The following is a 20,783-nucleotide window of genomic DNA, read 5'->3' as shown; positions in this document are numbered from 1 at the left end:
GGTAGTGTTCTGGCAGAAACCTCTCACTATGGAGACTTGGAAGTCTCCACTTCAAAGAGAAGATGTCAGTCGAGGATGGTATTAACTCTGCTTGGAGCTTGCTGTGTGTTGCTGACGCTGAAAGTTCACCCCCTGAGATCCAGACGGTCTAGGAACCCTGCTTTCTCATTAGCTCCAATGGAACTTCCTGCACAGGCCTGCAACTGGGGAGGAATAAGTGGGGAGTTTATCACAGAAGCACCCTTCCATTCCCATGTGCTATGAAATTTAAAAGGAAAAAAGAAACTGAAGTATGATTCACCATGTTCTCTTCTAAACACTTCTCAGTCACGTCCTTCACTTTTGAACACTTAGCCAAGACACATGCCCATGAGTATACATGTATAAATGTATAATTCATCTCTGTATATATAATGTATATTTGTGTATATTATAATATACATAAGCATAGTGTATGACATCATATTTATATATTATAACATAAACTATAATCAATATAATATACTATATTTGTATATTATATAATGTATAATATATAATGCACATTTATGTTCTTTCTAGAGATACATAATGATGCTAAGAAAAACTCCGTTTTATTTTAATGAAAAGAATGGAGAATAAAATTTTATTGAGGCGCGATCTATATTTCCTTTGAATAATTAATAACCTGCCTCTTACCCCAATTATAGCACAATGCCCTCATAATAACAACTTCCATTGTTTTGTGTCATTGTTTTACCTCCCAATAGTGTCAATCCCTCCTACTGGTTTCCAATGTTACTTCTCAAAATACTCACCTTGGGGTTTTCCTGAGCACTGCCTTCCAAGGCAGGCAAACCAGTAGCTATCGCTATGCAGCGATCAATAGAGTCTAAACTGTAAGTGACACATTTTATGACCGCTTCCTTAACTTCAATGTTTAAATTCCTATAAGAGCGAAGGAAACACGATAAGGCTGAATTGCCCTGTGATGGTTTAAAGAGTTGGCACAAGGACAAGCCACCGATGGTAAGACACCTGAATTTTTTATTTATTTAAAAGATACATTTAAATAACAGCCCAGGTTCTTGCGGTTTTAAACCGCTTACAGTACTCAGCAGCCATTTGAGGGGGGGTGGGGGTGATGACGTCAGAAGAGTCCTCACAATAAACTAAGGCGTGGCTTGCTTTTCTCTCTTGTCTGTGCGCATGTGCAGTGGGGACTCCCAAGGCTTCGCTTGGAGACTAAACACTGAGGCAGAGTGGACATTACCCTGCACGCCAGGGATTAGAAAAACAAAACCCCCAAACGGTAAGTACTGTCTCCTTTGTTTTAAAAACAGAGATAGACAAAAGTATCTTTAAATGTTCGACTAACACGTCAGCTAGTAGCATAAGCAAAGAACGGGCAAACTGTGCCAACCTCAAGGTTTCCTGGTTTAACATTCAATATTGTATAACAGTTATGGCTGATATAAATGAAAATTGGGCGTGGCGGTACATTCCTATAATCCCTGACCCAGAGAATTGGAGACAGACAGATCCCTGGGGCTTTCGGGCAAGACACTCTAGCTAAATAGTGAACTCCAGGATCACTGAAAGTCCCTGTCTCAATAGAAAGAATGTGTGGGTGACTGAGGAATGACTGCTGCTCATATATACATGCACACACATGAACACATATACACGTGGAAGAGACATCAATCACTCCTCCTTACTTTTTATGACCTTATTTATTGAATATTAACTTATCCCTTTCTGGAAAAGAATGGTGCAAGAAATCCTATGTCCTTACCTGATGCCCATCCTAATCGTTCGTGGCTCTTGCTTTACCATATAAAAATATGTTCAAATATTCTCTCAGTAAGCTGCGGCTATCAACCTGCCCCAGTTCAAGCTATCTGAGAATCCTAACTGGGAAATTATGTGGAGCAGGCTGGCCTGTGGACATCGTGTCTCTGGAGACTTCTCTTCATGGCTAACAGGTGGAGGCCCAACCAATACTGAGGAGCCATTCCTGGAGGAAGCTACCCGGACTGGAAGCTGGGAGCCAGCCACTGATCACTGTTCCTTTGTGCTTTCTGTTTCAAGTTCCTGCCTCGGGTTCCTGACGCGGCTTTGCTCCAGGATGTACTAAAACCTGGATGCCAAATAAACCCCTTTCTCCCCAAGGAAATGGTGTTTATCACAGCAGCAGAAAGCACACTAGAGCAAAGGTATTCCATTCTATCTTCCATCTAAGCAAAACATGATATCAAATGCAGTCAATTTAATACCAATACAACACTGGGACCTATGGGATGTATCTGATCCAGTTGCCCTGGTGCATGGGTAATGATCTTTTCACAATAAAACTGAACAAGAAGTATTTATGTATCATGAAGGGTTCTCAAGAGGAACAGCATGGACATGATGGCTAGATATCACAGAAGGGAGATCAATAGATTGGTTTGCAAAGTTGGGTCTGGATAGTTGCACCATCTGGTTTTGTGTGTCAACTTGACACATGGTGGAGTTATCGAAGAGAAAGGAGCCTCCCTTGAGGAAATGCCTCCATGAGATCCAGCTGTCAGGCATTTTCTCAATTAGTGATTAATGGGGAGGGGCCAGCCCATCGTGGGCGGGGCCATCCCTGGGCTGGTGGTCCTGGGTTCTATAAGAAAGCAAGCTGAGCAAGCCAGGGGAAGCAAGCCAGCAAGCAGGACCCCTTCATGTCCTCTGCACCAGCATCTGCCTCTAAGTTCCTGCCCCGTGTGAGTCCCTGTTCTGACTTCCTTTGGTGATGAACAGCAATGTGGAAGTGTAAGCTGAATAAATCCTTTTTTCTCCAACTTGCTTCTTGGTCATGATGTTTTGTGCAGGAATAGAAACCCTGACTAAGACAGTAGTCCAATAACATCCATCTCTGTGCTGGAGAGGCTGAGTGTATAGCAGTGGCTCAGCCTGTGAGGCTGGACACCTCAGCAGCCCTGATCTGACCCTGAAAGCACAGGGTTTCCTGGAGAGGGACATTGGTCTTCAGTCCACAGTCAAAAACCGAAGATTTGGGTTCTGATGTCATCAGCAAAATCAACGGGGATAGAAATCATTAAACAGGAAGTGAACGCAGGCCGACAAAGCTGTGTGTCCTCACGTTTTTCTACTGAGGTCACCTGCTGTTGCCTTCACTTGTCCACTCTGAGCAGGGACCCAGCCCCTCAGTTAACCCTTCCTGAAAAGGCCTTACCAACAACCCTGAGGTACGCCTCTCAGTGGATTCCAGGTCTTGTCAAGTTGATGGTTGAGATTTACCTTCACATTCTCCCTCCAAGACGAGCTTCACTGTCAAATGACTTTTACCTCCACATCTTTACCCTTGCTTAACTTGCATTTAGGTTTTTATGTCATTGCTTAGCATGAGGACAATTTGTCTTTTATAAGTTTTTCCACACATACACACCCGCACAAACACATGTGCACACAAATTTTATTGCTTTAAAAAATGCACCCAGATATGAACTCTAATATTTGACAAGTTCTTTTTATGTATATATTGCAGCATCTCTCTTGTTAATGTTTTCCTGAATTTTATTATAACCAGTCTTATGGGCATTGTTCATCTTTTTAATAATTATTCTAGGACAGCATACACATTTCTAGGGGAAAAAAAAAAGAACCCCAGCTAGCTGAGGCAGCTGGTGGTAACCGGCAGTGGGAAGTCACATCTTTGGGATAACATGGTATCCTACTTCCCAGATGTTCTCTGTGGCACAGGAAATTGAAGGGATTTTCACCGTTTCTTCCATAGGAGGAGAAGAATACTGTGCTAAAGGCATAGAAAATATTTTCACAGGTATCTTATCTGTTACGTGACTGAATTCAGGTAGAAAACTTTAGAAATAATTAGGATTCCGTGCAATGCACCTCTTCTGCTCAGGCCTGTGCAGAAGGTTCACCGTGCCCAGGTTTCCATCTGATGGGCTAGCTAAGGTTGCTCCCCCAATACTGTACCTTCTGTCTGCAGTGAGGGACTCGTTAACCATCTAAGATCCCAGTGTGTCATGGGTTCCCTGCTATTAATCAGTCTTGAATGGTTTTGGCATCAGTTGAAAATGGTGCCTTTAAGCATTCGGATGTGGCAATGGCTGCAAATTTAGGAGGGACTAGTAGCTTCTTTCCTTTATATTTGTTCTTTAACTCCCCTGTCGGGCCCCCTGAGTTGTTGACATCACTGTGGACACTGGTTGAGTCTCCAAGCCAGGTTTCGGTCCCTTGGCTGGACCAAGTTGACAACCTCCCTTACATAGCTGCCACCCTGACTATCACCTGCAGCACCATGCTGGCGACGAGAGGGATGTGACCCAGTGCTGGAGAAGGGACACAGGGAGAACCCAACACGAAGAGGCAACTTTCCGGCAGAACTAAGTTTGTCTTGGAAAAAAAAATAGTGAGCTCTGGTTTCTTTATGGAGGTGTAAGGGGAGCAAAACATAAAAAGGTAGGAAAAATTCAAGTGAAGCTTGTCCTCGGGAAAAACTCCAGAAAGTTTTTCACGTGGCCTAAGAAGGTAAGTGAGAAGTTGAAGGGACGACCATGCAAAGGTGGTGACACAATTGGAGTCTTTATCCTTCCGCTCGTTCCCCCATCCACATTTATAGGAGCTAAGGGTCCGGTAGAAGGAAAGAGCGAGAAGCACCATCTCTACACTTACAGATCACTTTCTTCCTTCTCTCCACACCATCTGCTTATCTCCATGGCAACAGTGCACCTATTGTCTCTGCCTCTGAACTGGAATCTCATTCTCTTATGTCCTAAACCCAGATTAAATATGACACATTATCAAGATGCAACATTTTTCAATGATTTGAAATGTATCAGGTACCACAGTACACACACACACACACACACATACATATACATATACATATATATATATACATATACATATATATATATATATATATATATATATATAAAATCATCACAATCACATCTTCCCTTTATGTGAATGCCAGATGCTGACGTAAAATATATATGCAATTCCTTGTAGCAACAGCTATTGGCATGGAAACTGTTTCCAGTCAATTTAGTGCTTAAAACAATTGGCCATCAATGTCTGTATTTGAAAACAGTTGCAGCTATGTTTCCATTTCTTTTTTAAACCAGAGAGTAGAGTGATATCATCTGAACATGCACACGGAGTATCATCGACACATGCAAGTGTTACCTGGTTTGCAACAAAGTTTCACAGTTCTGCCCTTGGGAGGCAAACGGGCTCAGTCTACATCATGGGAAGCACCATGCCTGACCTTCAGCAAGGTGCACCCAGACACGTGATAATGATGCGGTTGTTTGTGTGTGTCCGGTAATCTGCAATGCCCAAGTGTGCAAAACCTGACCTTTCTCTTTTCAAAAGCAGTGTGTAAAGAACCAGAAAAAAGTCACTCCAACTGAGTGGGGACTCTTCTCTGGCAGTGGAATGGGGAAGAGAAGGCTCCGCCATGGCAACTTGAGCTGATTGCCTGGGAGATGGGGGTCCTGTGATCTCAGTCGGAAGCTGTGCGTGAAATGGGAGGAGAGAGCCGGGAGCCCAGGAAGCAAGCAATGGGAGGGTGTAATGAGGTAAGATGTTCTAAGGTGGCTGGTAGAAGTGATTTTTAAAGTGATTTTTAAAAAAATTGCACAACTTGAAAGTTTCAGGAAACTCAAGCCACTTGGTGAGAAATTGAACTTGGGAGCGGCACCTGTTACCACTGTTCCTTTCAGGGCCAGAGAAGGCTGTCTTTGCTGACTCCCCATGTTTGATTAAAAGAAGGAGCCATCTCTGTTACTCAGGTAGATGAGATGCAATAAGAGGTACAAACACTGCTTGTTTAAGAAATGAATCTGGAGGAACACATATATTAAAAACGCGAATCTCACTCGCATCATCATAAAGAAATGGAGTTCGTGGAATGAAACTTCGCACAGCATTCTGGGTAGCCCATGTGGGCTCGAATTTGAGATACATGATTCCCCATGAGCAGCCTCACTCGGCACACAGTAGGAACACAGTAGGATGGCACTCCCATCGGCATGGCCTCCTGTTCACATTAGAGTTGGAATTTTGTGTCTGTTTTCAGTTTAAGAGTAGGTCTTGCTGAGCAAAACCTAGAATTTTAAGTCATTTGGGTCTCTCTCTCTTTCTCTCTCTCTCTCTCTCTCTCTCTCTCTCTCTCTCTCTCTCATTTTCACACTTGATATGGAAAACACCTATAATTGATTGGTTTTGATGGTTTCTCCCTGATTTTTTTTAAACACAAGAGTTGTCCATTTCATTTATAAGGGCAGGAAATTACTCCTTTGATACTGAAGTCAGGAACAAACAGGAAATTATGGTATTTTCAGGCCATGGGTACCTAAAATTGCAAATTAGACCTACCACTTGCCCAAATACAAGTCACCTTCTCTCTCCCACACAATTCAACCATTAGATCCTATTGTGTTATCTGCTTGCCTGCTAAGGTTCCCCTTAGAATAGGATGCCAAGGAGGATGGAGTCATAATGCATCCCGTATAACAACTTCATCACCAGTACCCAACCTGGAGTCTCAACAGATCTGGTGGTGCTGGGACCTTGCATGGCAGGGTCCTGAGGAAGGGCAAAGGGCATAAGAGTGTGTGGGCATTGTTGCAGGAAGTGATCCAGCCTAAGAAAAGTGCAGTGAGATGTGAGATTCATCATAGTGCCAGGTTCCCATTCCATTCCATTGTGTACCCTGCCTGTAGTATTGACCTTAGGAAACTGACCGAGGCTACCTACTCTGGGGGCATCTGCCCACATCCTTTTTCGGTAATAGGAGACTGAAGTGTGGAGGCTGTATTTCCCCAGCTCCTTCTTTTTTGTATTATAGGTGTAGCTTCCTGTTTGTAGATGCTGCCCTTCATAGAGAATGAGCAGTTGGAAGAGAACACTGGGGCTCTCCAGGTACAGGCAGCAGGTGTACTCAGAACAGAGCAAAGGACCGGAATATCTACGTTAACTTATAAAAATTCAACAACTATTTTAGCCACTGTGAAATTAGGAAAGCCTCTTCTAAGTGTCCTGTTACAAAAGATTCAGCAGGGAGCAAGCAGAAGTTTTAAACTGCGTAGAATTTATTGAAAGACAGCACACTAGACTCTCATGCAAGGCACAGGTGGAAGACGCTTTGGCTTATGAAATGTGTTGAACTCTTCCTGCTGTTAAAACACATCAGAGCACCTCAGATCAGAGGGATCTGAAGGGAAATAGAGTAGAAAACGGAGATGATTCTTAAGTTGTAAAAGATGATACCAAAATGTAGCTAAGAAGACCATATAAACCTGGTCTTTAAAAAGAGCATCAGACAGGTAATTTAAAACCAGAAAGCACAATTAGCGGTGAGAACTATACTACGATGGCACGCACTGCATTGGCAGTGTGTGTGAGATCAAGTAGTCATGCTGCGGTCACTGCAACTCTATGTGCCACTGGCTTTGAAGGCCTGGGCAGGTCAGCTTGTGTTCTGCACATCATCAAACTGACTGGAAGCACTACTGAAATTTTAGGAACAATGATCGATGATACGTCGTTTGAAGAAAGATGGATTGATCACTAATAAAACTTACAGCAGGTCATTATATTGGCTGGAGTAGATGTTTGGGAACTGGAACAGTTCCCAATTCTGGACACACAAAACCTTCCTAGGAACACAGGGTAAGTAAACACCCAAAACAAAACAAAGGAATCTCAAAGAGACTGGTATCTCTGAGGCAAATCCTCCATGTTCCTGTTGTATGGGCCTCCTCTGCCTGATCTTGCTGCTGGCTGCTCACAGGAGACAGACGTACTATTCCATTCCAGGAAGTCCATATCCACGAGTTCTACTCATCTTTGACTAGAAGTAAGCCTTAGACTTTAGCTGCCTATTATTCTTTCCAATTCTTCAACCATTTGTCCAGACCCAGATATACTTTCACAGGGTTTAAAACATATGAGGGGCTTCCACCAGCTAGCAGGGCCTGCAGACACACTTCAGGGCACAGAGCTCTACATGTTGTCCAGGTGTAACCTGTGGCTTCATCTTGGAGCTTGGTCTGTGATTTACCAGTGTCTTAATATTTATAAGAAATACTTTGACGTCTGGGTACACAGCTCAGCCAGTAAAGTGCTTGCCCTGCAAGTATGAGGACTTATGTTCAGATCTCCAGTGTGCATGATAGCATATTTGTGATTCCAATGATAGGGGTGGGCACCAAGGGAAGCCTTGCATTTGCTAACCAGGTGGAGAGCGATTAATGATGATATCTGATGTCAACTCTTGGCCTCCACATAAATATCCATTACATACTACCAAGCATGCACCCCAACAGGAATATTTATACACACACACACACACACACACACACACACACACACACACACACACATACACACACGGGCGCGCGCGCAGGAGGGAGAGGGATATTTGAGGTAAAAACACAAGTTTATCCGTTCATGATTCGTGTTCTGTTGATTTGGGTCTTAATTTTCTTCATACCATTGGATAAAGAAGGAATCTCCTTAGTATTGCTGATGGCGCTCATGGCTGACATTGACATTCTGTCGTCCAGCACGCTCTGGTATAACCAGAGGAGTCACAATAGCGAGTAATATTGAGGTGTCTATGGCTTTCTCAGACTGTTAGTAAGCAGCAGGGGACTAGAAGACCACTGTGGACCACGAGTCACATGTGTGCCTCTTTAATGTCACACAGGGGTCGTCTGAAGCCAGAGTCCCAGATGGGAGCCCTCTATCTGAGCCTCTGAGTCAATTTATGCAGTGAATCATAGCATCGAAACAAAACAGGCACACGGGAGAAAGGAGGCCATGGTAGGTATCAGAAAAAGGACATTTCATTCACATTTTTGCTGATTTATTAAAAGCACCAAAGAAGTAATAGTGGTAAAAGGTAGAGTTTGAACAGCAAAGCAAGTGGAGGCAAAGCCATGGAGATGCCTAGACTGGGGGTAGGGGGCTGCCCATAGGCATTAATGAACTGATGTCAGTGTTCCTTGAATGTGGGCAGAGTCGTCGTCCTCCCCACTCCTCTCCCTCCCTTTCATTTTCTCTCTCTTTTGCAGTTTTCTCCCTGTTTGTCTATCCCCCTGTCTCTCATGGTTTCCATCCTTTTCTTGCTCTGCTTTGGCTCTCCCAGAACCATTAGCCAGACACAATGTTTAAAATCACTTTCTCAGGTATGTGTTGGTCTCTGTGAAAAACATTATCCCCTTCTCTTACCATACCGTAGAGAGAAGGGGACTTTATGAAAGCTGACTCCGCCCTTTGATTTATGCAGGCTTTCCCCACAGACACTTATTAATAATACCGGTGACGGCAGGCATCATTTTGAAGGTCAGAGAAGTTAGGGACTTAACGTATAATCTTTACAGTTCTGGTAATATATTACATAAGCCCAGTTTGAACGATTTTAAACTCAAATTGAATTTCTGTCAAGTAATTCCTGTGATGTTTAGTATGACTTATAAGTCGTCAAGTCTCAACAAGTATCAGCTGCAAAATAATATCTTAAAAGGAAATGAGGAAGATGATTTTACCAGTTAATTTGGCAATTATCACATGATGATGGGAATATATATTTTTCATTAAATTTTCTTAGGGTGTTTATTATTTCTTGTGGCTGGAACATACTGCTTTGCTTTTATGTAAATCATACTGGAAAATGGATGAGCTGTAGAGGGTATTAACCACTTTCATATATATATGTATATATATGTATATATATATATATATATATATATATATGTGAAAGAATTCCATTTCTACATAGGCAAGATGGACTTTTGAGAGAGAACTTCCAAATTTGATAATTCTCTTTTGTCTCACATAGGAAATTTAATACCTAATCTAAGAAGTGGTATCATATGCAAGGTACAACAGGTTAAAAGAGATTAAATCAGATCCCGATGCACACATGTTGGAAAGGGTGGTGGCCTCCAGGACACAACCAAGCTCTGATGAGCACGCTCAGCTGCAAACTTGACTAACTGCCACCAGATTGAGCAGGAGAACTTGACAGGACAGAGAAACACTCTGGGCAGCACTGTCATGGCAGATACATGTCTGTGCTGACAAAAGGTATTAACGAGACCAACGGGGATATGCTGGGCAGAAGTATGTCAACGTGATACAGGTTATAGTCATCTGAGAGGAGGGAAACCTCAATTAAGAACATACCTCCATAGCTGCAGGCAAGCCTGTAGAGCATTTTCTTAATTAGTGATCAATGGGGGCGGGCACAGCCCATTGTGGGTGGGGCCATCCCAGGGCTGGTGCTGCTGGCTTCTATAAGAGAGCAAGCAGAGCATGCATAGGAAGCCATGGGCTATACCAAAAACGTACAACCTGTTAAACATTAAAACTACAGTCATCTATTAACAATAAAACTGTAGTCATTGTTAGGGTTTGAAAGGAGAAACAGGATTCTTGAAACAACTTTGAGTTGAGTCATCCTTTACACAAGAGTTATATCATTGTAAGTGGCAGAAAGCAGATGGGCAGACAGACAGACAAACAGTGTGGTGTGGCTCTAAATAAGTTTCTGGCCTGCCTAGGGAGAGTAGAGCCCACTCTTTTAAAATCCTTTGTGGGAAAGAAAGTAGAGGTTAGGGAAGGACCAGGTGTCGTGTCTTTAAGAAATGGATCAAAAATTTATTGATTAGGCTAGAAGACACCATGTTTTCTTGTATTTATGGCTGGGGCTGGTGTTTACAGAGTTCCAAGGACATCCCTTGATTGGACCATCCAGAAGAACAAAGGGCCTGGTCAATGTGATATGTGACCAGATGTCACTTGTCCTGCCTGCAGCCCTTCTGTTTAGGACTTTGTAGTCTATAGAATAAGTCTTCTGCCTCTATGATCTCACAATGGTATGTATACTTACTTTGTTTAAAAAATATTCAAAGAGCAAGTATCAAGAAATGCAGTAACATTCCTGAAATGGAGAACCGCACTGGGGCACTTGGGAATTCTTCACAGCTCTGGTTCTGTGTGTGCCTTGATCGTGAGCTCTGTGGCAATGTGCTTTGCTGGGTATTAATCTGCACTTGCGCCTCATAATCCGTTATCTGCACATTTGGATCTGTGTGCACAGTGGCGTGACAGGCTAAGTGTCTATCAACCCATAAGTAAAGTGTTGTGATCACAGAGATTATGACCTACATTGTAGAGTCACGCTAACTGCTGCAAACTAAGTTCATTTATTCTAACAGATGCTTGTCGTTACCAATCTCAGCCCCTCCCACATTTGAAACTGTGCACAAAAAGAACTAATGAGGGCAGCCTTTGTGTTCTATGATGGACAGAGCTTCTTCTACATCAAAAGCACAGTTTTAGATGATGTGTTAGAAATATACTCTAAGTTCAGCTGAAAAATCACCAGCCAAAGAGAATTTAGAACCTGGGAGGCATGTGTCCACTACTCTAATTCGAATTTCACTTGACGGGTGTGGTCCTTACCTTAAAGGAGCTTTATATATACCATTGTGTTATTTTTAATAGAAAAATTCTGCCTACTACTTTGCCAGTGTGTAGGGCAGCGGGGGCAGGGTATTTTAGGATGTCACTAAAACATTTTCAAGAAAATTTGCACACTTAAGTCAAACTGGAATGCAGGAATAAAGCACTTCAGTTTTAATAATCAACTGACAAGTGGTAACAACTTCTGTGCTTTGGAAGGTCTGGATGGCAGGCTGCAGAGCCTGGTGTGGTTTGTTTCAGTGAGAGGGAGTAATGAGGACCGACATCATAAGGCACTGATGGAGCTCGCCAGTGAAGACAAAGTGCCCAAGTCCTTTGATGCGTATTCTGTTAAAATCCAGAGGGCTTGTTGGTTCTCCCCTCCCTGAATATATACTAAGCTTTCTAAAAATAGAAAGTGTACAAGGAACAGAGCCCTAGTGCAGGCTGTCTATACTGTGTTTGAGGAGGGCATTTTGATTTCATGGTGTGCTGAGACAAAAAGCTGGAACCAGGACCCACCTAATTGTCAAACAGGTTTATTTGATGTACATATTTTTACTGTAAGTTTAATTCTCCTGTCTGATCCCCTTTATTTCAAGCCCAACACAGAGATCTCAGCAGTGTCATGTGTTGCTGTCCCTGAAACTCTCATGGAAGCTTGGGGGTGCAAAGGGTCATCAGACGGTCTTATTTGCTTGACTTACGGGAGAGATCGCTTAGCTTTCTGGGTGATGTTTCCTGTCTTGATAAAGGATGATTTAGAATTCCAATCAACATGCCACTTGCTCATCACGCCAAACAACTCTAACTTTTATGAAATATATTTATGACGGATGTAAATTTAGCCAGCTTTTTGTAAACCTCATAAACCTCATCTAAATTTCCTCTTCGGCATTTTAAATAGGGAATGGATTCACAGATACGAATTAAAAAGATAAATTCTACCATATGAAAATAATTATTCAAAGCAAAGAACTTCGCCAAATGCCCTTTTGTGATTAAAAAAAAAGAGAGAGAGATATTTAGCCATCTAACGGATACAGATTTCTCGAGATCGCCCCGCATCATGCTCCTCTGAAAGCGAGGAGAACGCCGAGCATTTGTGAGATGAAATGGATGGGCAATTTTGGGTTCAGATGTGATATTGATTTCTTGGGTTTGTGTTGATTGTTCTCATTTCAATTTTGCTTCCATTGTTCTCGGTTATTTTCTGCCCATTGTGAATGCAAAATGCTGAAGCACACCCTGTCCTGAGAGCTCATACAGTGAGGAACGTTACACCACAAAGTCAGAAACGGGCTTCGACCAACAGAGGAGGAAAAGCAGCCACGAGTTTATGTCAGACAAGTGATTAGAAAATGCTGGCTTTGCAACAGGCATGCCTTTTGTAATGGTGTGCTTGTGCGTGTGCGTCTGTGCATGTGTGGGTAGATGTTTGCGTGTAAACTGAATAGAAATGTGTCACTAAAATGTGTTGCATATTCATCCTCATAACCCAGACATTTAATAGTTTCTAATTCGTGTTTCCCTGCTGCAAAAGGTATAGTTTTGTAGGAAATTTAAGATGACATTTCCAAGCAGAAAACGACTTGTATTTTTATAACTGGAAAAGAGCAGGTGAAATAGACCTCAATGACCATTCTTAGTCCCAACTGAACAGCTCACGCATATTTAAGAGAGATAACATTTTGGTTACTGATATGATACTGTTTTTGCTAATCATTGGCTTCACAGATGAATTTTTCTTACAACAGTGGCTCTCGACCTCCTTAATGCTGCAAAATTTTAAGGTAGTTCCTTATATTGTGGTAACTCTCAACCATAAAATGATTTTCATTGCCTCTTCTTAACTGTAATTTTGCTGTTATGTTATCATAATGTAACATCTGATATGCAAGATATCTGATATATGACCCCATGAAAGAGTCCTGTGACTCCCAAAGGGGTTGTGACCCACAAGTTAAGAGCCACTCCATTACAACAACGCACTGTGAAATCTACCCAAACAAGTCATCCACAGAAGACCATGGTCCAGTTCTGTGCTTCTAACGCTGTATATCAACACAGTTTTTCTCATCTTGGAAATAATTCATTGACAGAGCCAAAGGTGAGAGTGGTGATGCACAATAGTAATCTCAGCTACCTGGGCAGCTGAGGACGGAAAGTCACAAGGCCTGGCTTGGCCGTGTTTAGAGCCAGCCTGAACAACTTAGTGAGGGAGTATTTCAAAGGAAACAGTAAAAGGTCTGAGATGTAGCTCAGTGGTCAAGCACTCACCTAGCCTAGGGAGCTTATATCCAAGGTTCAGTCCTCAGGACCAGAAAATAATGCAATGCAAACCCAACCCCCAAGAGCCTTGCAGTAGTTCTCTTTCTGTTGCTGTGATAAACACCATGAACAAAAACATCCTGGGACGGAAATGTGCAGAGAATACATGGGGGTTGAAAGCTCAGCCCTCAAATGACACCTATGCCATTCTCCCTAAAGCTCAGGGGACATTGAAGAGGATTGAGCAGAAGGAAGAGTTGAGAGATGGGGAGGGGACCTGAGGAATACCTGTTTCTGGCCACACAACAGCTGTCATAACCATGAAGAAGACCGGCCTTGTTAATAGTCAGTCATGGATGGCAGAAGGCTTGGGGGACTTCTGCCCTCTCCATAATCATTGGCTGCTAATAGAGTTTTTATAGAGGAAGGGTCATTGTCTTCAGGTGTATCCCTTTGTGGGAACCCACAAGGCTCCAAAGACACTTCAAAACCCATGGTCACACAAACAGCCCTGGTTCAATTAAATGGTTATAAAACAGAAGAGAAAGACATGAGTGTGGGAAAGGTCCTTTATTCCTACAGGGAGGAAAAAAGAATAGGGTAGAGTGGGAGAGAAGGAACAGAGAGCCAAGCTGAGGAGCAGCAATGCAGTCTATACATAATATTATACCATCAGGGAGCAATTTTAGTTAATACAAAAACTACTTGCAAAACAACAGTAAAAAAAGTGCAACCAACAATGAACTGAAAATCCACACAGCTATTTTCTAACTATTGATGCTCTGGTGACACTTCCTTTTGTTAAAAATTTAGTTAATTCTTTGAGGATGTACAGTGACTTTTATCAATATCTACCTCTAACCCTGTTCTTCCTAGACTCCCTTTGTCATGCAACCACACCTCAACTTAGATCCTTTCTCCATGACCCATTGAGGACAATCAGTGCTATCAAAGATGTAGGACTATCTCTGAAGCATAGGCATCCTAAGAGGCCACTTCCTTGAAGAACCGACTCTCTGGCCTTTAGCAGCTACCAACTGCTAAATTCATCAAGAGGCCCAGAGGTTCATGAGTCTGCCCATATCTCACCTCCACATCTGCGCTGGACTTTTTTATTTTTCAGCTTGATCTTGTTTAGGTCTTGCATAGAATTTAAAAAAAATAAGTATTTTTGATGCTATTGAATAATTCTTGCAGCCCTTTTAATGCTGGAGTCTGATGGCTTTCCTCACAGATGGGTGGAATTTCTTTTCTCCCCGTTGCTCAGCTGAAGCCGTCCTAGTAAATTCTGCTCCTGCCCTTCAGTTCCTTCAGCCCTCTCAGCATCTCTTGGGGGGCAGGTAGGCACCCGTGACACAGAGTGGGACTTGGGAAACCGATAAGGAGTGAAATGGATTTGCTGTGGTTTTTCTTTTTGGAAAAGTGTTTAGTTGGAACACTACAGCTGGGCAGCGGGGTGGTAGTTTCCTGTGTACCACCCAAGGCCCGCTGTTATTTCTTTATAGACACAAATAGAAGTAAGGAGCTGCTGAGGAGGAGAGAGGGTGAGACAGACAGATCCCTAGCTAACTTTAGTATTGCTCTTAACATGGGTTTGGTCAATGACAGAATAATAACAAAAATCAGGCGCAAATCAAGGGGATCAAGGGTGGCAGACAGGGGCACAAGAGCCATGACATAATTACACATTTTATCCCTTACGGTGTCAGTGCTGAGGTCAGGACTGAGAATGCCGATGTCATACTCAGGACATGTTCATTGTAAGAAACGTGTGGGTAACGTCAACGGACAACGTTAATGACACCAGTGTTAATTCACTCCAGCCAAGTCAGACTGACCGAACGATTATCGAAAACAGCACTTTCTTCCTTGCTGTATTCGCCCTGCAGTTCGATATCTGGAAAGGAGATGCCTCCTTCTGCCATTAAGATTCTCCTCCTCTGTCGCTCCCACCCCTGCTCAGGGTAACCATCACTCAGCGACCTACCTCTTTATCCTTCCCATCCCTTAGCAGCTGTGGGGAAAAAGAAAGAAAGAAAGTGCTTGCCTTCCAGCAGATTAAACCACTGGTGTGATGAAACCACACACAAGGGCTACCAGAGAAGAAGAAGAAGGAAAGAACCCAGTAGCCTAGAGCAATGAGAGACGCATTAATTCAGAATGCCGAGATGAAAAATGAGCCGCACAGGGTGTCATTTATAACTGCTTATTCTGAGGCACTGACTAAATTATAATTTGTTAAATAAATCTGAGTGCATCTGGGAGCTTCTAGGTGACTCAATTTTTGACACTACCAACTTCTGTTAAAGTGGCAAAAAAGCTCTCTAATTCATCCTGAATTTTCCCTTAGCAAAGCTAGGGAACATTGAAAAATGGAAGGACTATTTCGGGTCATAGAAACCAACTTCGTACCTTAGGAAGCAAATGGTCCTGAGGACAGGAGGAGGAAAGAGGAACCAATCAAAGCTAGGACTACCAACACAGAAGACATCCAGGCCATCTACATAACCTGCAGTGCCTCTTATTGGATGGGCTGGCCTCACAGAGTACCCATGAAATGCTAGAGCTGTGACCCTGTGCTCAGTGATGGGGATCCATGAGGACCACTCCAAGTGAAGAGTGCTGGGTGGGACTGCCATCAGGATGACAGGAAAGATATTGGAGAATCTCTGTGAAGTCTGACAAGCTCTGCCAATCATAAGGTAAAGGGTGTGAAGATTAGCTCACTGGAAAGGAATTGCTTAGAGAAAAGAGCCCTGCGGTACTCTGATTGTACAAGGGAAAAAATTCAGCCATTATGCACTCAGTGGTCACTGGGGCCATGGCCAAGATCCTCGGCTATGACCTGAGCTGGTGTCAGACTTCAGTTTTGTTCCCAGGACATGGCTGTAGAGAGATGAAGGGTATAAGACTTATCGGTCCATGGAAGTCTCAGGCCAAATTTCAAAGGGAACCCTCAGAGGGCAGGCAGTGTTCAGCAGAGTGAGAATCCCTGTGTGGAGGCCATGGAAGGAAGGCGTAATATGAGCTGTTTGGAGGATGATTTCAGCACACACTGTCTGGGCATTTCACCATAATGGAAGGCAAGGACTGCTGGTAGACCTTGTGCTCATCGGAACCCTACGCAATTGCTTTTCCTGGGGGTGCTGAATGCTTCACTTCTCTTCAGCTGAAGATGTGACAGGTTAATCGTAAAGCATGTTGCTGATAGAAAATCACCTTGGGTTATCCACACAAGTGTGTTAAACCTTTATTGGTCACCTTCCCATGTTAGAATGACTGATGCTTGGCATGGTACAGACTTGCTGTATTTTGTGCTTTAAATATACACATACATGTATATGTTTATGTTATATATATGTTTATATGTATACATGTTTAATTGGGTAGTGTGTGTGTGTTCCCACACATACTCAAGTGTGCACACATGGGTATATGGGCATATGCACATGCCACCACACATGGAAGAGGTCACGGGACAGTTTCAGGATCCATTTCTGCTTTCTTTTGAGAACTTCGGAATCCAACTCAGACCTTTAGATTTGGCAGTGGGTGCCTTGAGTAAATAAGACGTCTTTCTCATCCTTGTTTTATTTTAACCAGAGTTTCCTCACTGTCAAACACTTTATGATGCTGTCTTACTTAGTCCACAAATAAATGTGGAATATAATTTTTTCTGAAGTCTCTTTGTTTTTAGTAGATTTGCCTTCTGCATAACATGTATGTGGAATCAACTGTGTGTGGGAAAACAGCATGTTCTAGGCTACAGTCTTGATTTTTTTAAAAAGGAAACAATGTCACGCAGATTTGGGGCCAAATCACAGGGACATGAAATGACCCTGGAATGATAGCTATGTTCCCACTCAGAAGCACAGTGGTAAGCCATCATTGAGAGCCAGTTCTGATCTAAGATAATAAATTAGAACAAACTGTATAAATAATTTATCTACTTGGCCCCAGAATAAGCTTTTTTTTATATAAGAAATGTATTCTGTAAGAATAAAAAAGAGATTATGCCAGAATCATTTGATGTTTCAGTTGTCACAGGAACACAATGGGTTCTATTTAAGCCCTAGTTATTAAAATTATATGAGCAGCATTCAAAGAAATATATTTTGATATCTGCTATTATATAACAAGATATTTGTTTTTCTTCTTGACAGAGGAAAAGCTCTGCCTTCACTGTGAGGCAGGTAGGTCAAGGAAGCAGAGCGAGTCCATCCTAACTTGCTTCTGCCTCATCTCAGGCCATTGGCTTCATCACTCTAACAGAGACGCTAAACAGAGAGTGCAGAGGGGGTGAGAGGCTCCTTAAACACAGGGACACTTTGTTGTAGTTATGAGGGATTCTAGTTTTGTGCCTGAGTTCAAGGATAGGACTCATTCACATAGCTTCTCTGTGACAGAATGCTTTTCATATATGTTTGATTTCTCAAGATCGATTCCTTTGTTTGAAAAATAGCACCTAGCCAAAGCCCCACAGAAAGGAGAAAATGAGAGAAGCCCAGGACCTGGCTTGCCTGCAGTGCTGTGATTGACCAAACCCTGGGGTCTGACAAAGACAAAACAGCCCCTAAGCCCCACTGATCAGGAAACACGGCTGACAAATGAGTCTACTGTCCTGTGAACTAGCATACTTTTAGAAAACTGCAAGATACCTACACAGGAATAGTATATTGGACAGATTTCCTTCATCCACTATGTACTTAAAGACAGGTTCTATGAGCATGAAGTGACACTCTGCTAGCTTGTCAGGGACCAGAATATAAAGAGGCATTCTACAGCAACATGGAGGGCACCCAGGAAAATGTTGGGGTCATTGAATATTTCATCAACCACGAGATATATTTGTGCAGCGAATAGTTAGCAAGAGCAAGGAGTGAAGAGCCTGAGGGCTTGGTGACCACGAGTAGACCTTACATAAGACTCAATTTCAGGTAAGAAAACAATTATATTAAAAAGTGGGAAAAGCAACGGGAATAGCAGTTCAGTGTTGGCTGATCACTGAGTTCCTCCCCAGCCTGTCTGGCTTTCTTATCGTTAAGAGTTTTCCCAGAGTCCCATCCCAAACAGCTGCTGGCTTTCAGCACTTTGTCTTGGTAACACCAGCCACAGTCATATTCAATACACCGGCTGCGAATCATTTATCCCAAGTGAGAGAGAGCAGCAGGAGTAAATCTCTGGCTATCACATCAGAACCGCTAGCATTTGGGTGCTGTGAGGGTCCTGGGATAAGCTCAGCAATCTTTCTGGGGGTCCTGACATTTGACATCAGAGGTCCTAGATGTTTATGGGATTAGGACCCTTCACGCTATTGACTTTGTCTTGCCCTGTTCTAAGGAATGCATTCCTGCTGGTGAGATTTGGACTCCTGGCACTTCATCTCCCTTTTTCTTTCATCCAGAGGCCATAGAACTCTGCCTGGGTTGCGGGGGAGGGGGCGGGAGGGTTGAAGGGAAACGTATATTCTAGTGTCAACGAACCTCTGTGCTGTCTCTGACCTTGATGATGGAGCCCTGTAGTCAAGTCAAAAAGCCTCCAGAACAGGGATGGAGAACACCCACTAGAGAGACCAGTAGAGGGCAGTGTCTTCAATGCTGTCACTGAATCTTGGCCAATGGGGATTCAGGGTATGTTTCCAAGATTTTGTGTTTGCTTTGTGTTAGTAGCCTGCTAACTCTAGGCTCTGTCTCACAAGGTAGCAGAGCAGTCAGCTGCTTTCAGTGTTGAGAAACAAGTTAGAATAGGGACGGTTAGGGAGGTGATCATGTTTGAAGCCAGTTGCTATCGCGTTTAAACATAAACCAGGAGGCCGAGTTGGAGAACCGAAGTAGCCACTAGCTCCAGGCCACTGCTTAGCTGATAGCTCTATCTTGTTCTTCTCTTAAGTGAGGTGAACACTGATGCAGGGAGGGAACGCTCACATCGTCAAAGTCTCCAGAAAGTTCTGAAGAGCCGAGGGGATTATCTGAAGCTCCCCAAGCTTGACTATTCAGGAAGGAAAAGGGAACATTCTCTTAATGGTGTCCGTCTAACTTGATGTAAAATATTACTTAACAACGCAAGGACATCGATGCATACTTCTGCTTCCTACAGGCTTTCATTATGGTAGTTTTACCAAAAAAAAAAAAAGGAGTTTATTAATAAAACAGGAAGGGAGAAGGTTAAAGATAACCCCCCAAAATTTGGCAATAATACAGAAGCATTAAGGATTCTACAATTTGACAATTTACACGTTAATGATAGAGATTTATTTCCGATCAGAAGGGGCCACGGGCAAATCCTACCGCATAATTGCTCTTTTTCCCAGGTGGCCCCAGTGCCAATGCCCAGGGTTTACAAGTGGACCCCGGGGTCAGCTGAGGTGGTGTGGAGTGTCCTTTTCTTTTTTGTTTTTTCTTCTGTTTTATTTCTCACTGAAATGAAAAGCAAAGGAAACTTTGAGTCCAATTTCAGTACATGTTTACATTCTCTCTCTCTCTCTCTCTCTCTCTCTCTCTCTCTCTCTCTCTTTTCTTCTTTTGAGATAGGGTTTTTCTATTCAGGCCTGACTCTCCTGAACTATCTAGCCTTGAACTCACAAAGATTCTCCTGCATCTATTCCCAAAATGCTGGCATTAAAGGCATGTGTCATTATTCCCAGCTCTCATCATGATTTCTCCTTAAGATGTATTTGCAGTGAACCGGTTTGAAATGCATCTTAAAGAAGAAACAAAAGAAAAACATAGGAAAATACATTTTGTCTGAACACTGGCCAATGACAAATCATTCAAATTGATTCTTTCTGACAAGCCACTCCCACAATCGTTCCAGCTCCTTAAAGATTTGGGGTGGGGGTGGGGGTGGTGGAGAGGCTTTTTCTTCCATTCCAAGAGGCTTGTCTTCATTTTACTTGATTCTACAAAACACAGCAGTTGTTCCCCATTTAAATATTTGGCTCCACTAGAAACTATTTTATGAATCTTTATCCTTCCTTCTCTAAAAATCGTAAGTGATCCTTTACCCAAGACTGTGTAATAAACCTCATGGTCATCAAA

The 20,783-nt window shown here is 42.8% G+C and overlaps 1 protein-coding gene and 1 long non-coding RNA gene across 1 annotated transcript; one reads left to right on the top strand and one right to left on the bottom strand.

Annotated features, from left to right (window-relative positions):
• Erich1 (glutamate-rich 1) overlaps window positions 1-20,783 on the bottom strand; it is a gene marked incomplete at its 5' end in the record, with an annotated part of 52,793,804 nt that overhangs the window by 1,491,865 nt on the left and 51,281,156 nt on the right.
• Window positions 1,205-2,347, top strand: LOC120097551 (uncharacterized). The gene is made up of 3 exons (XR_015640073.1): window positions 1,205-1,291; window positions 1,844-1,964; window positions 2,071-2,347. It is a non-coding gene; the product is annotated as an uncharacterized LOC120097551 (long non-coding RNA).

The sequence above is a fragment of the Rattus norvegicus genome, chromosome 16 (assembly GCF_021556685.1).
Source record: "Rattus norvegicus strain SHRSP/BbbUtx chromosome 16, alternate assembly SHRSP_T2T, whole genome shotgun sequence".
Classification (NCBI taxonomy): Eukaryota; Metazoa; Chordata; class Mammalia; order Rodentia; family Muridae; genus Rattus; species Rattus norvegicus.
The sequence above is the reverse complement of the archived record's forward strand: the minus strand, read 5'-3'. Positions and strand labels throughout refer to the sequence as shown.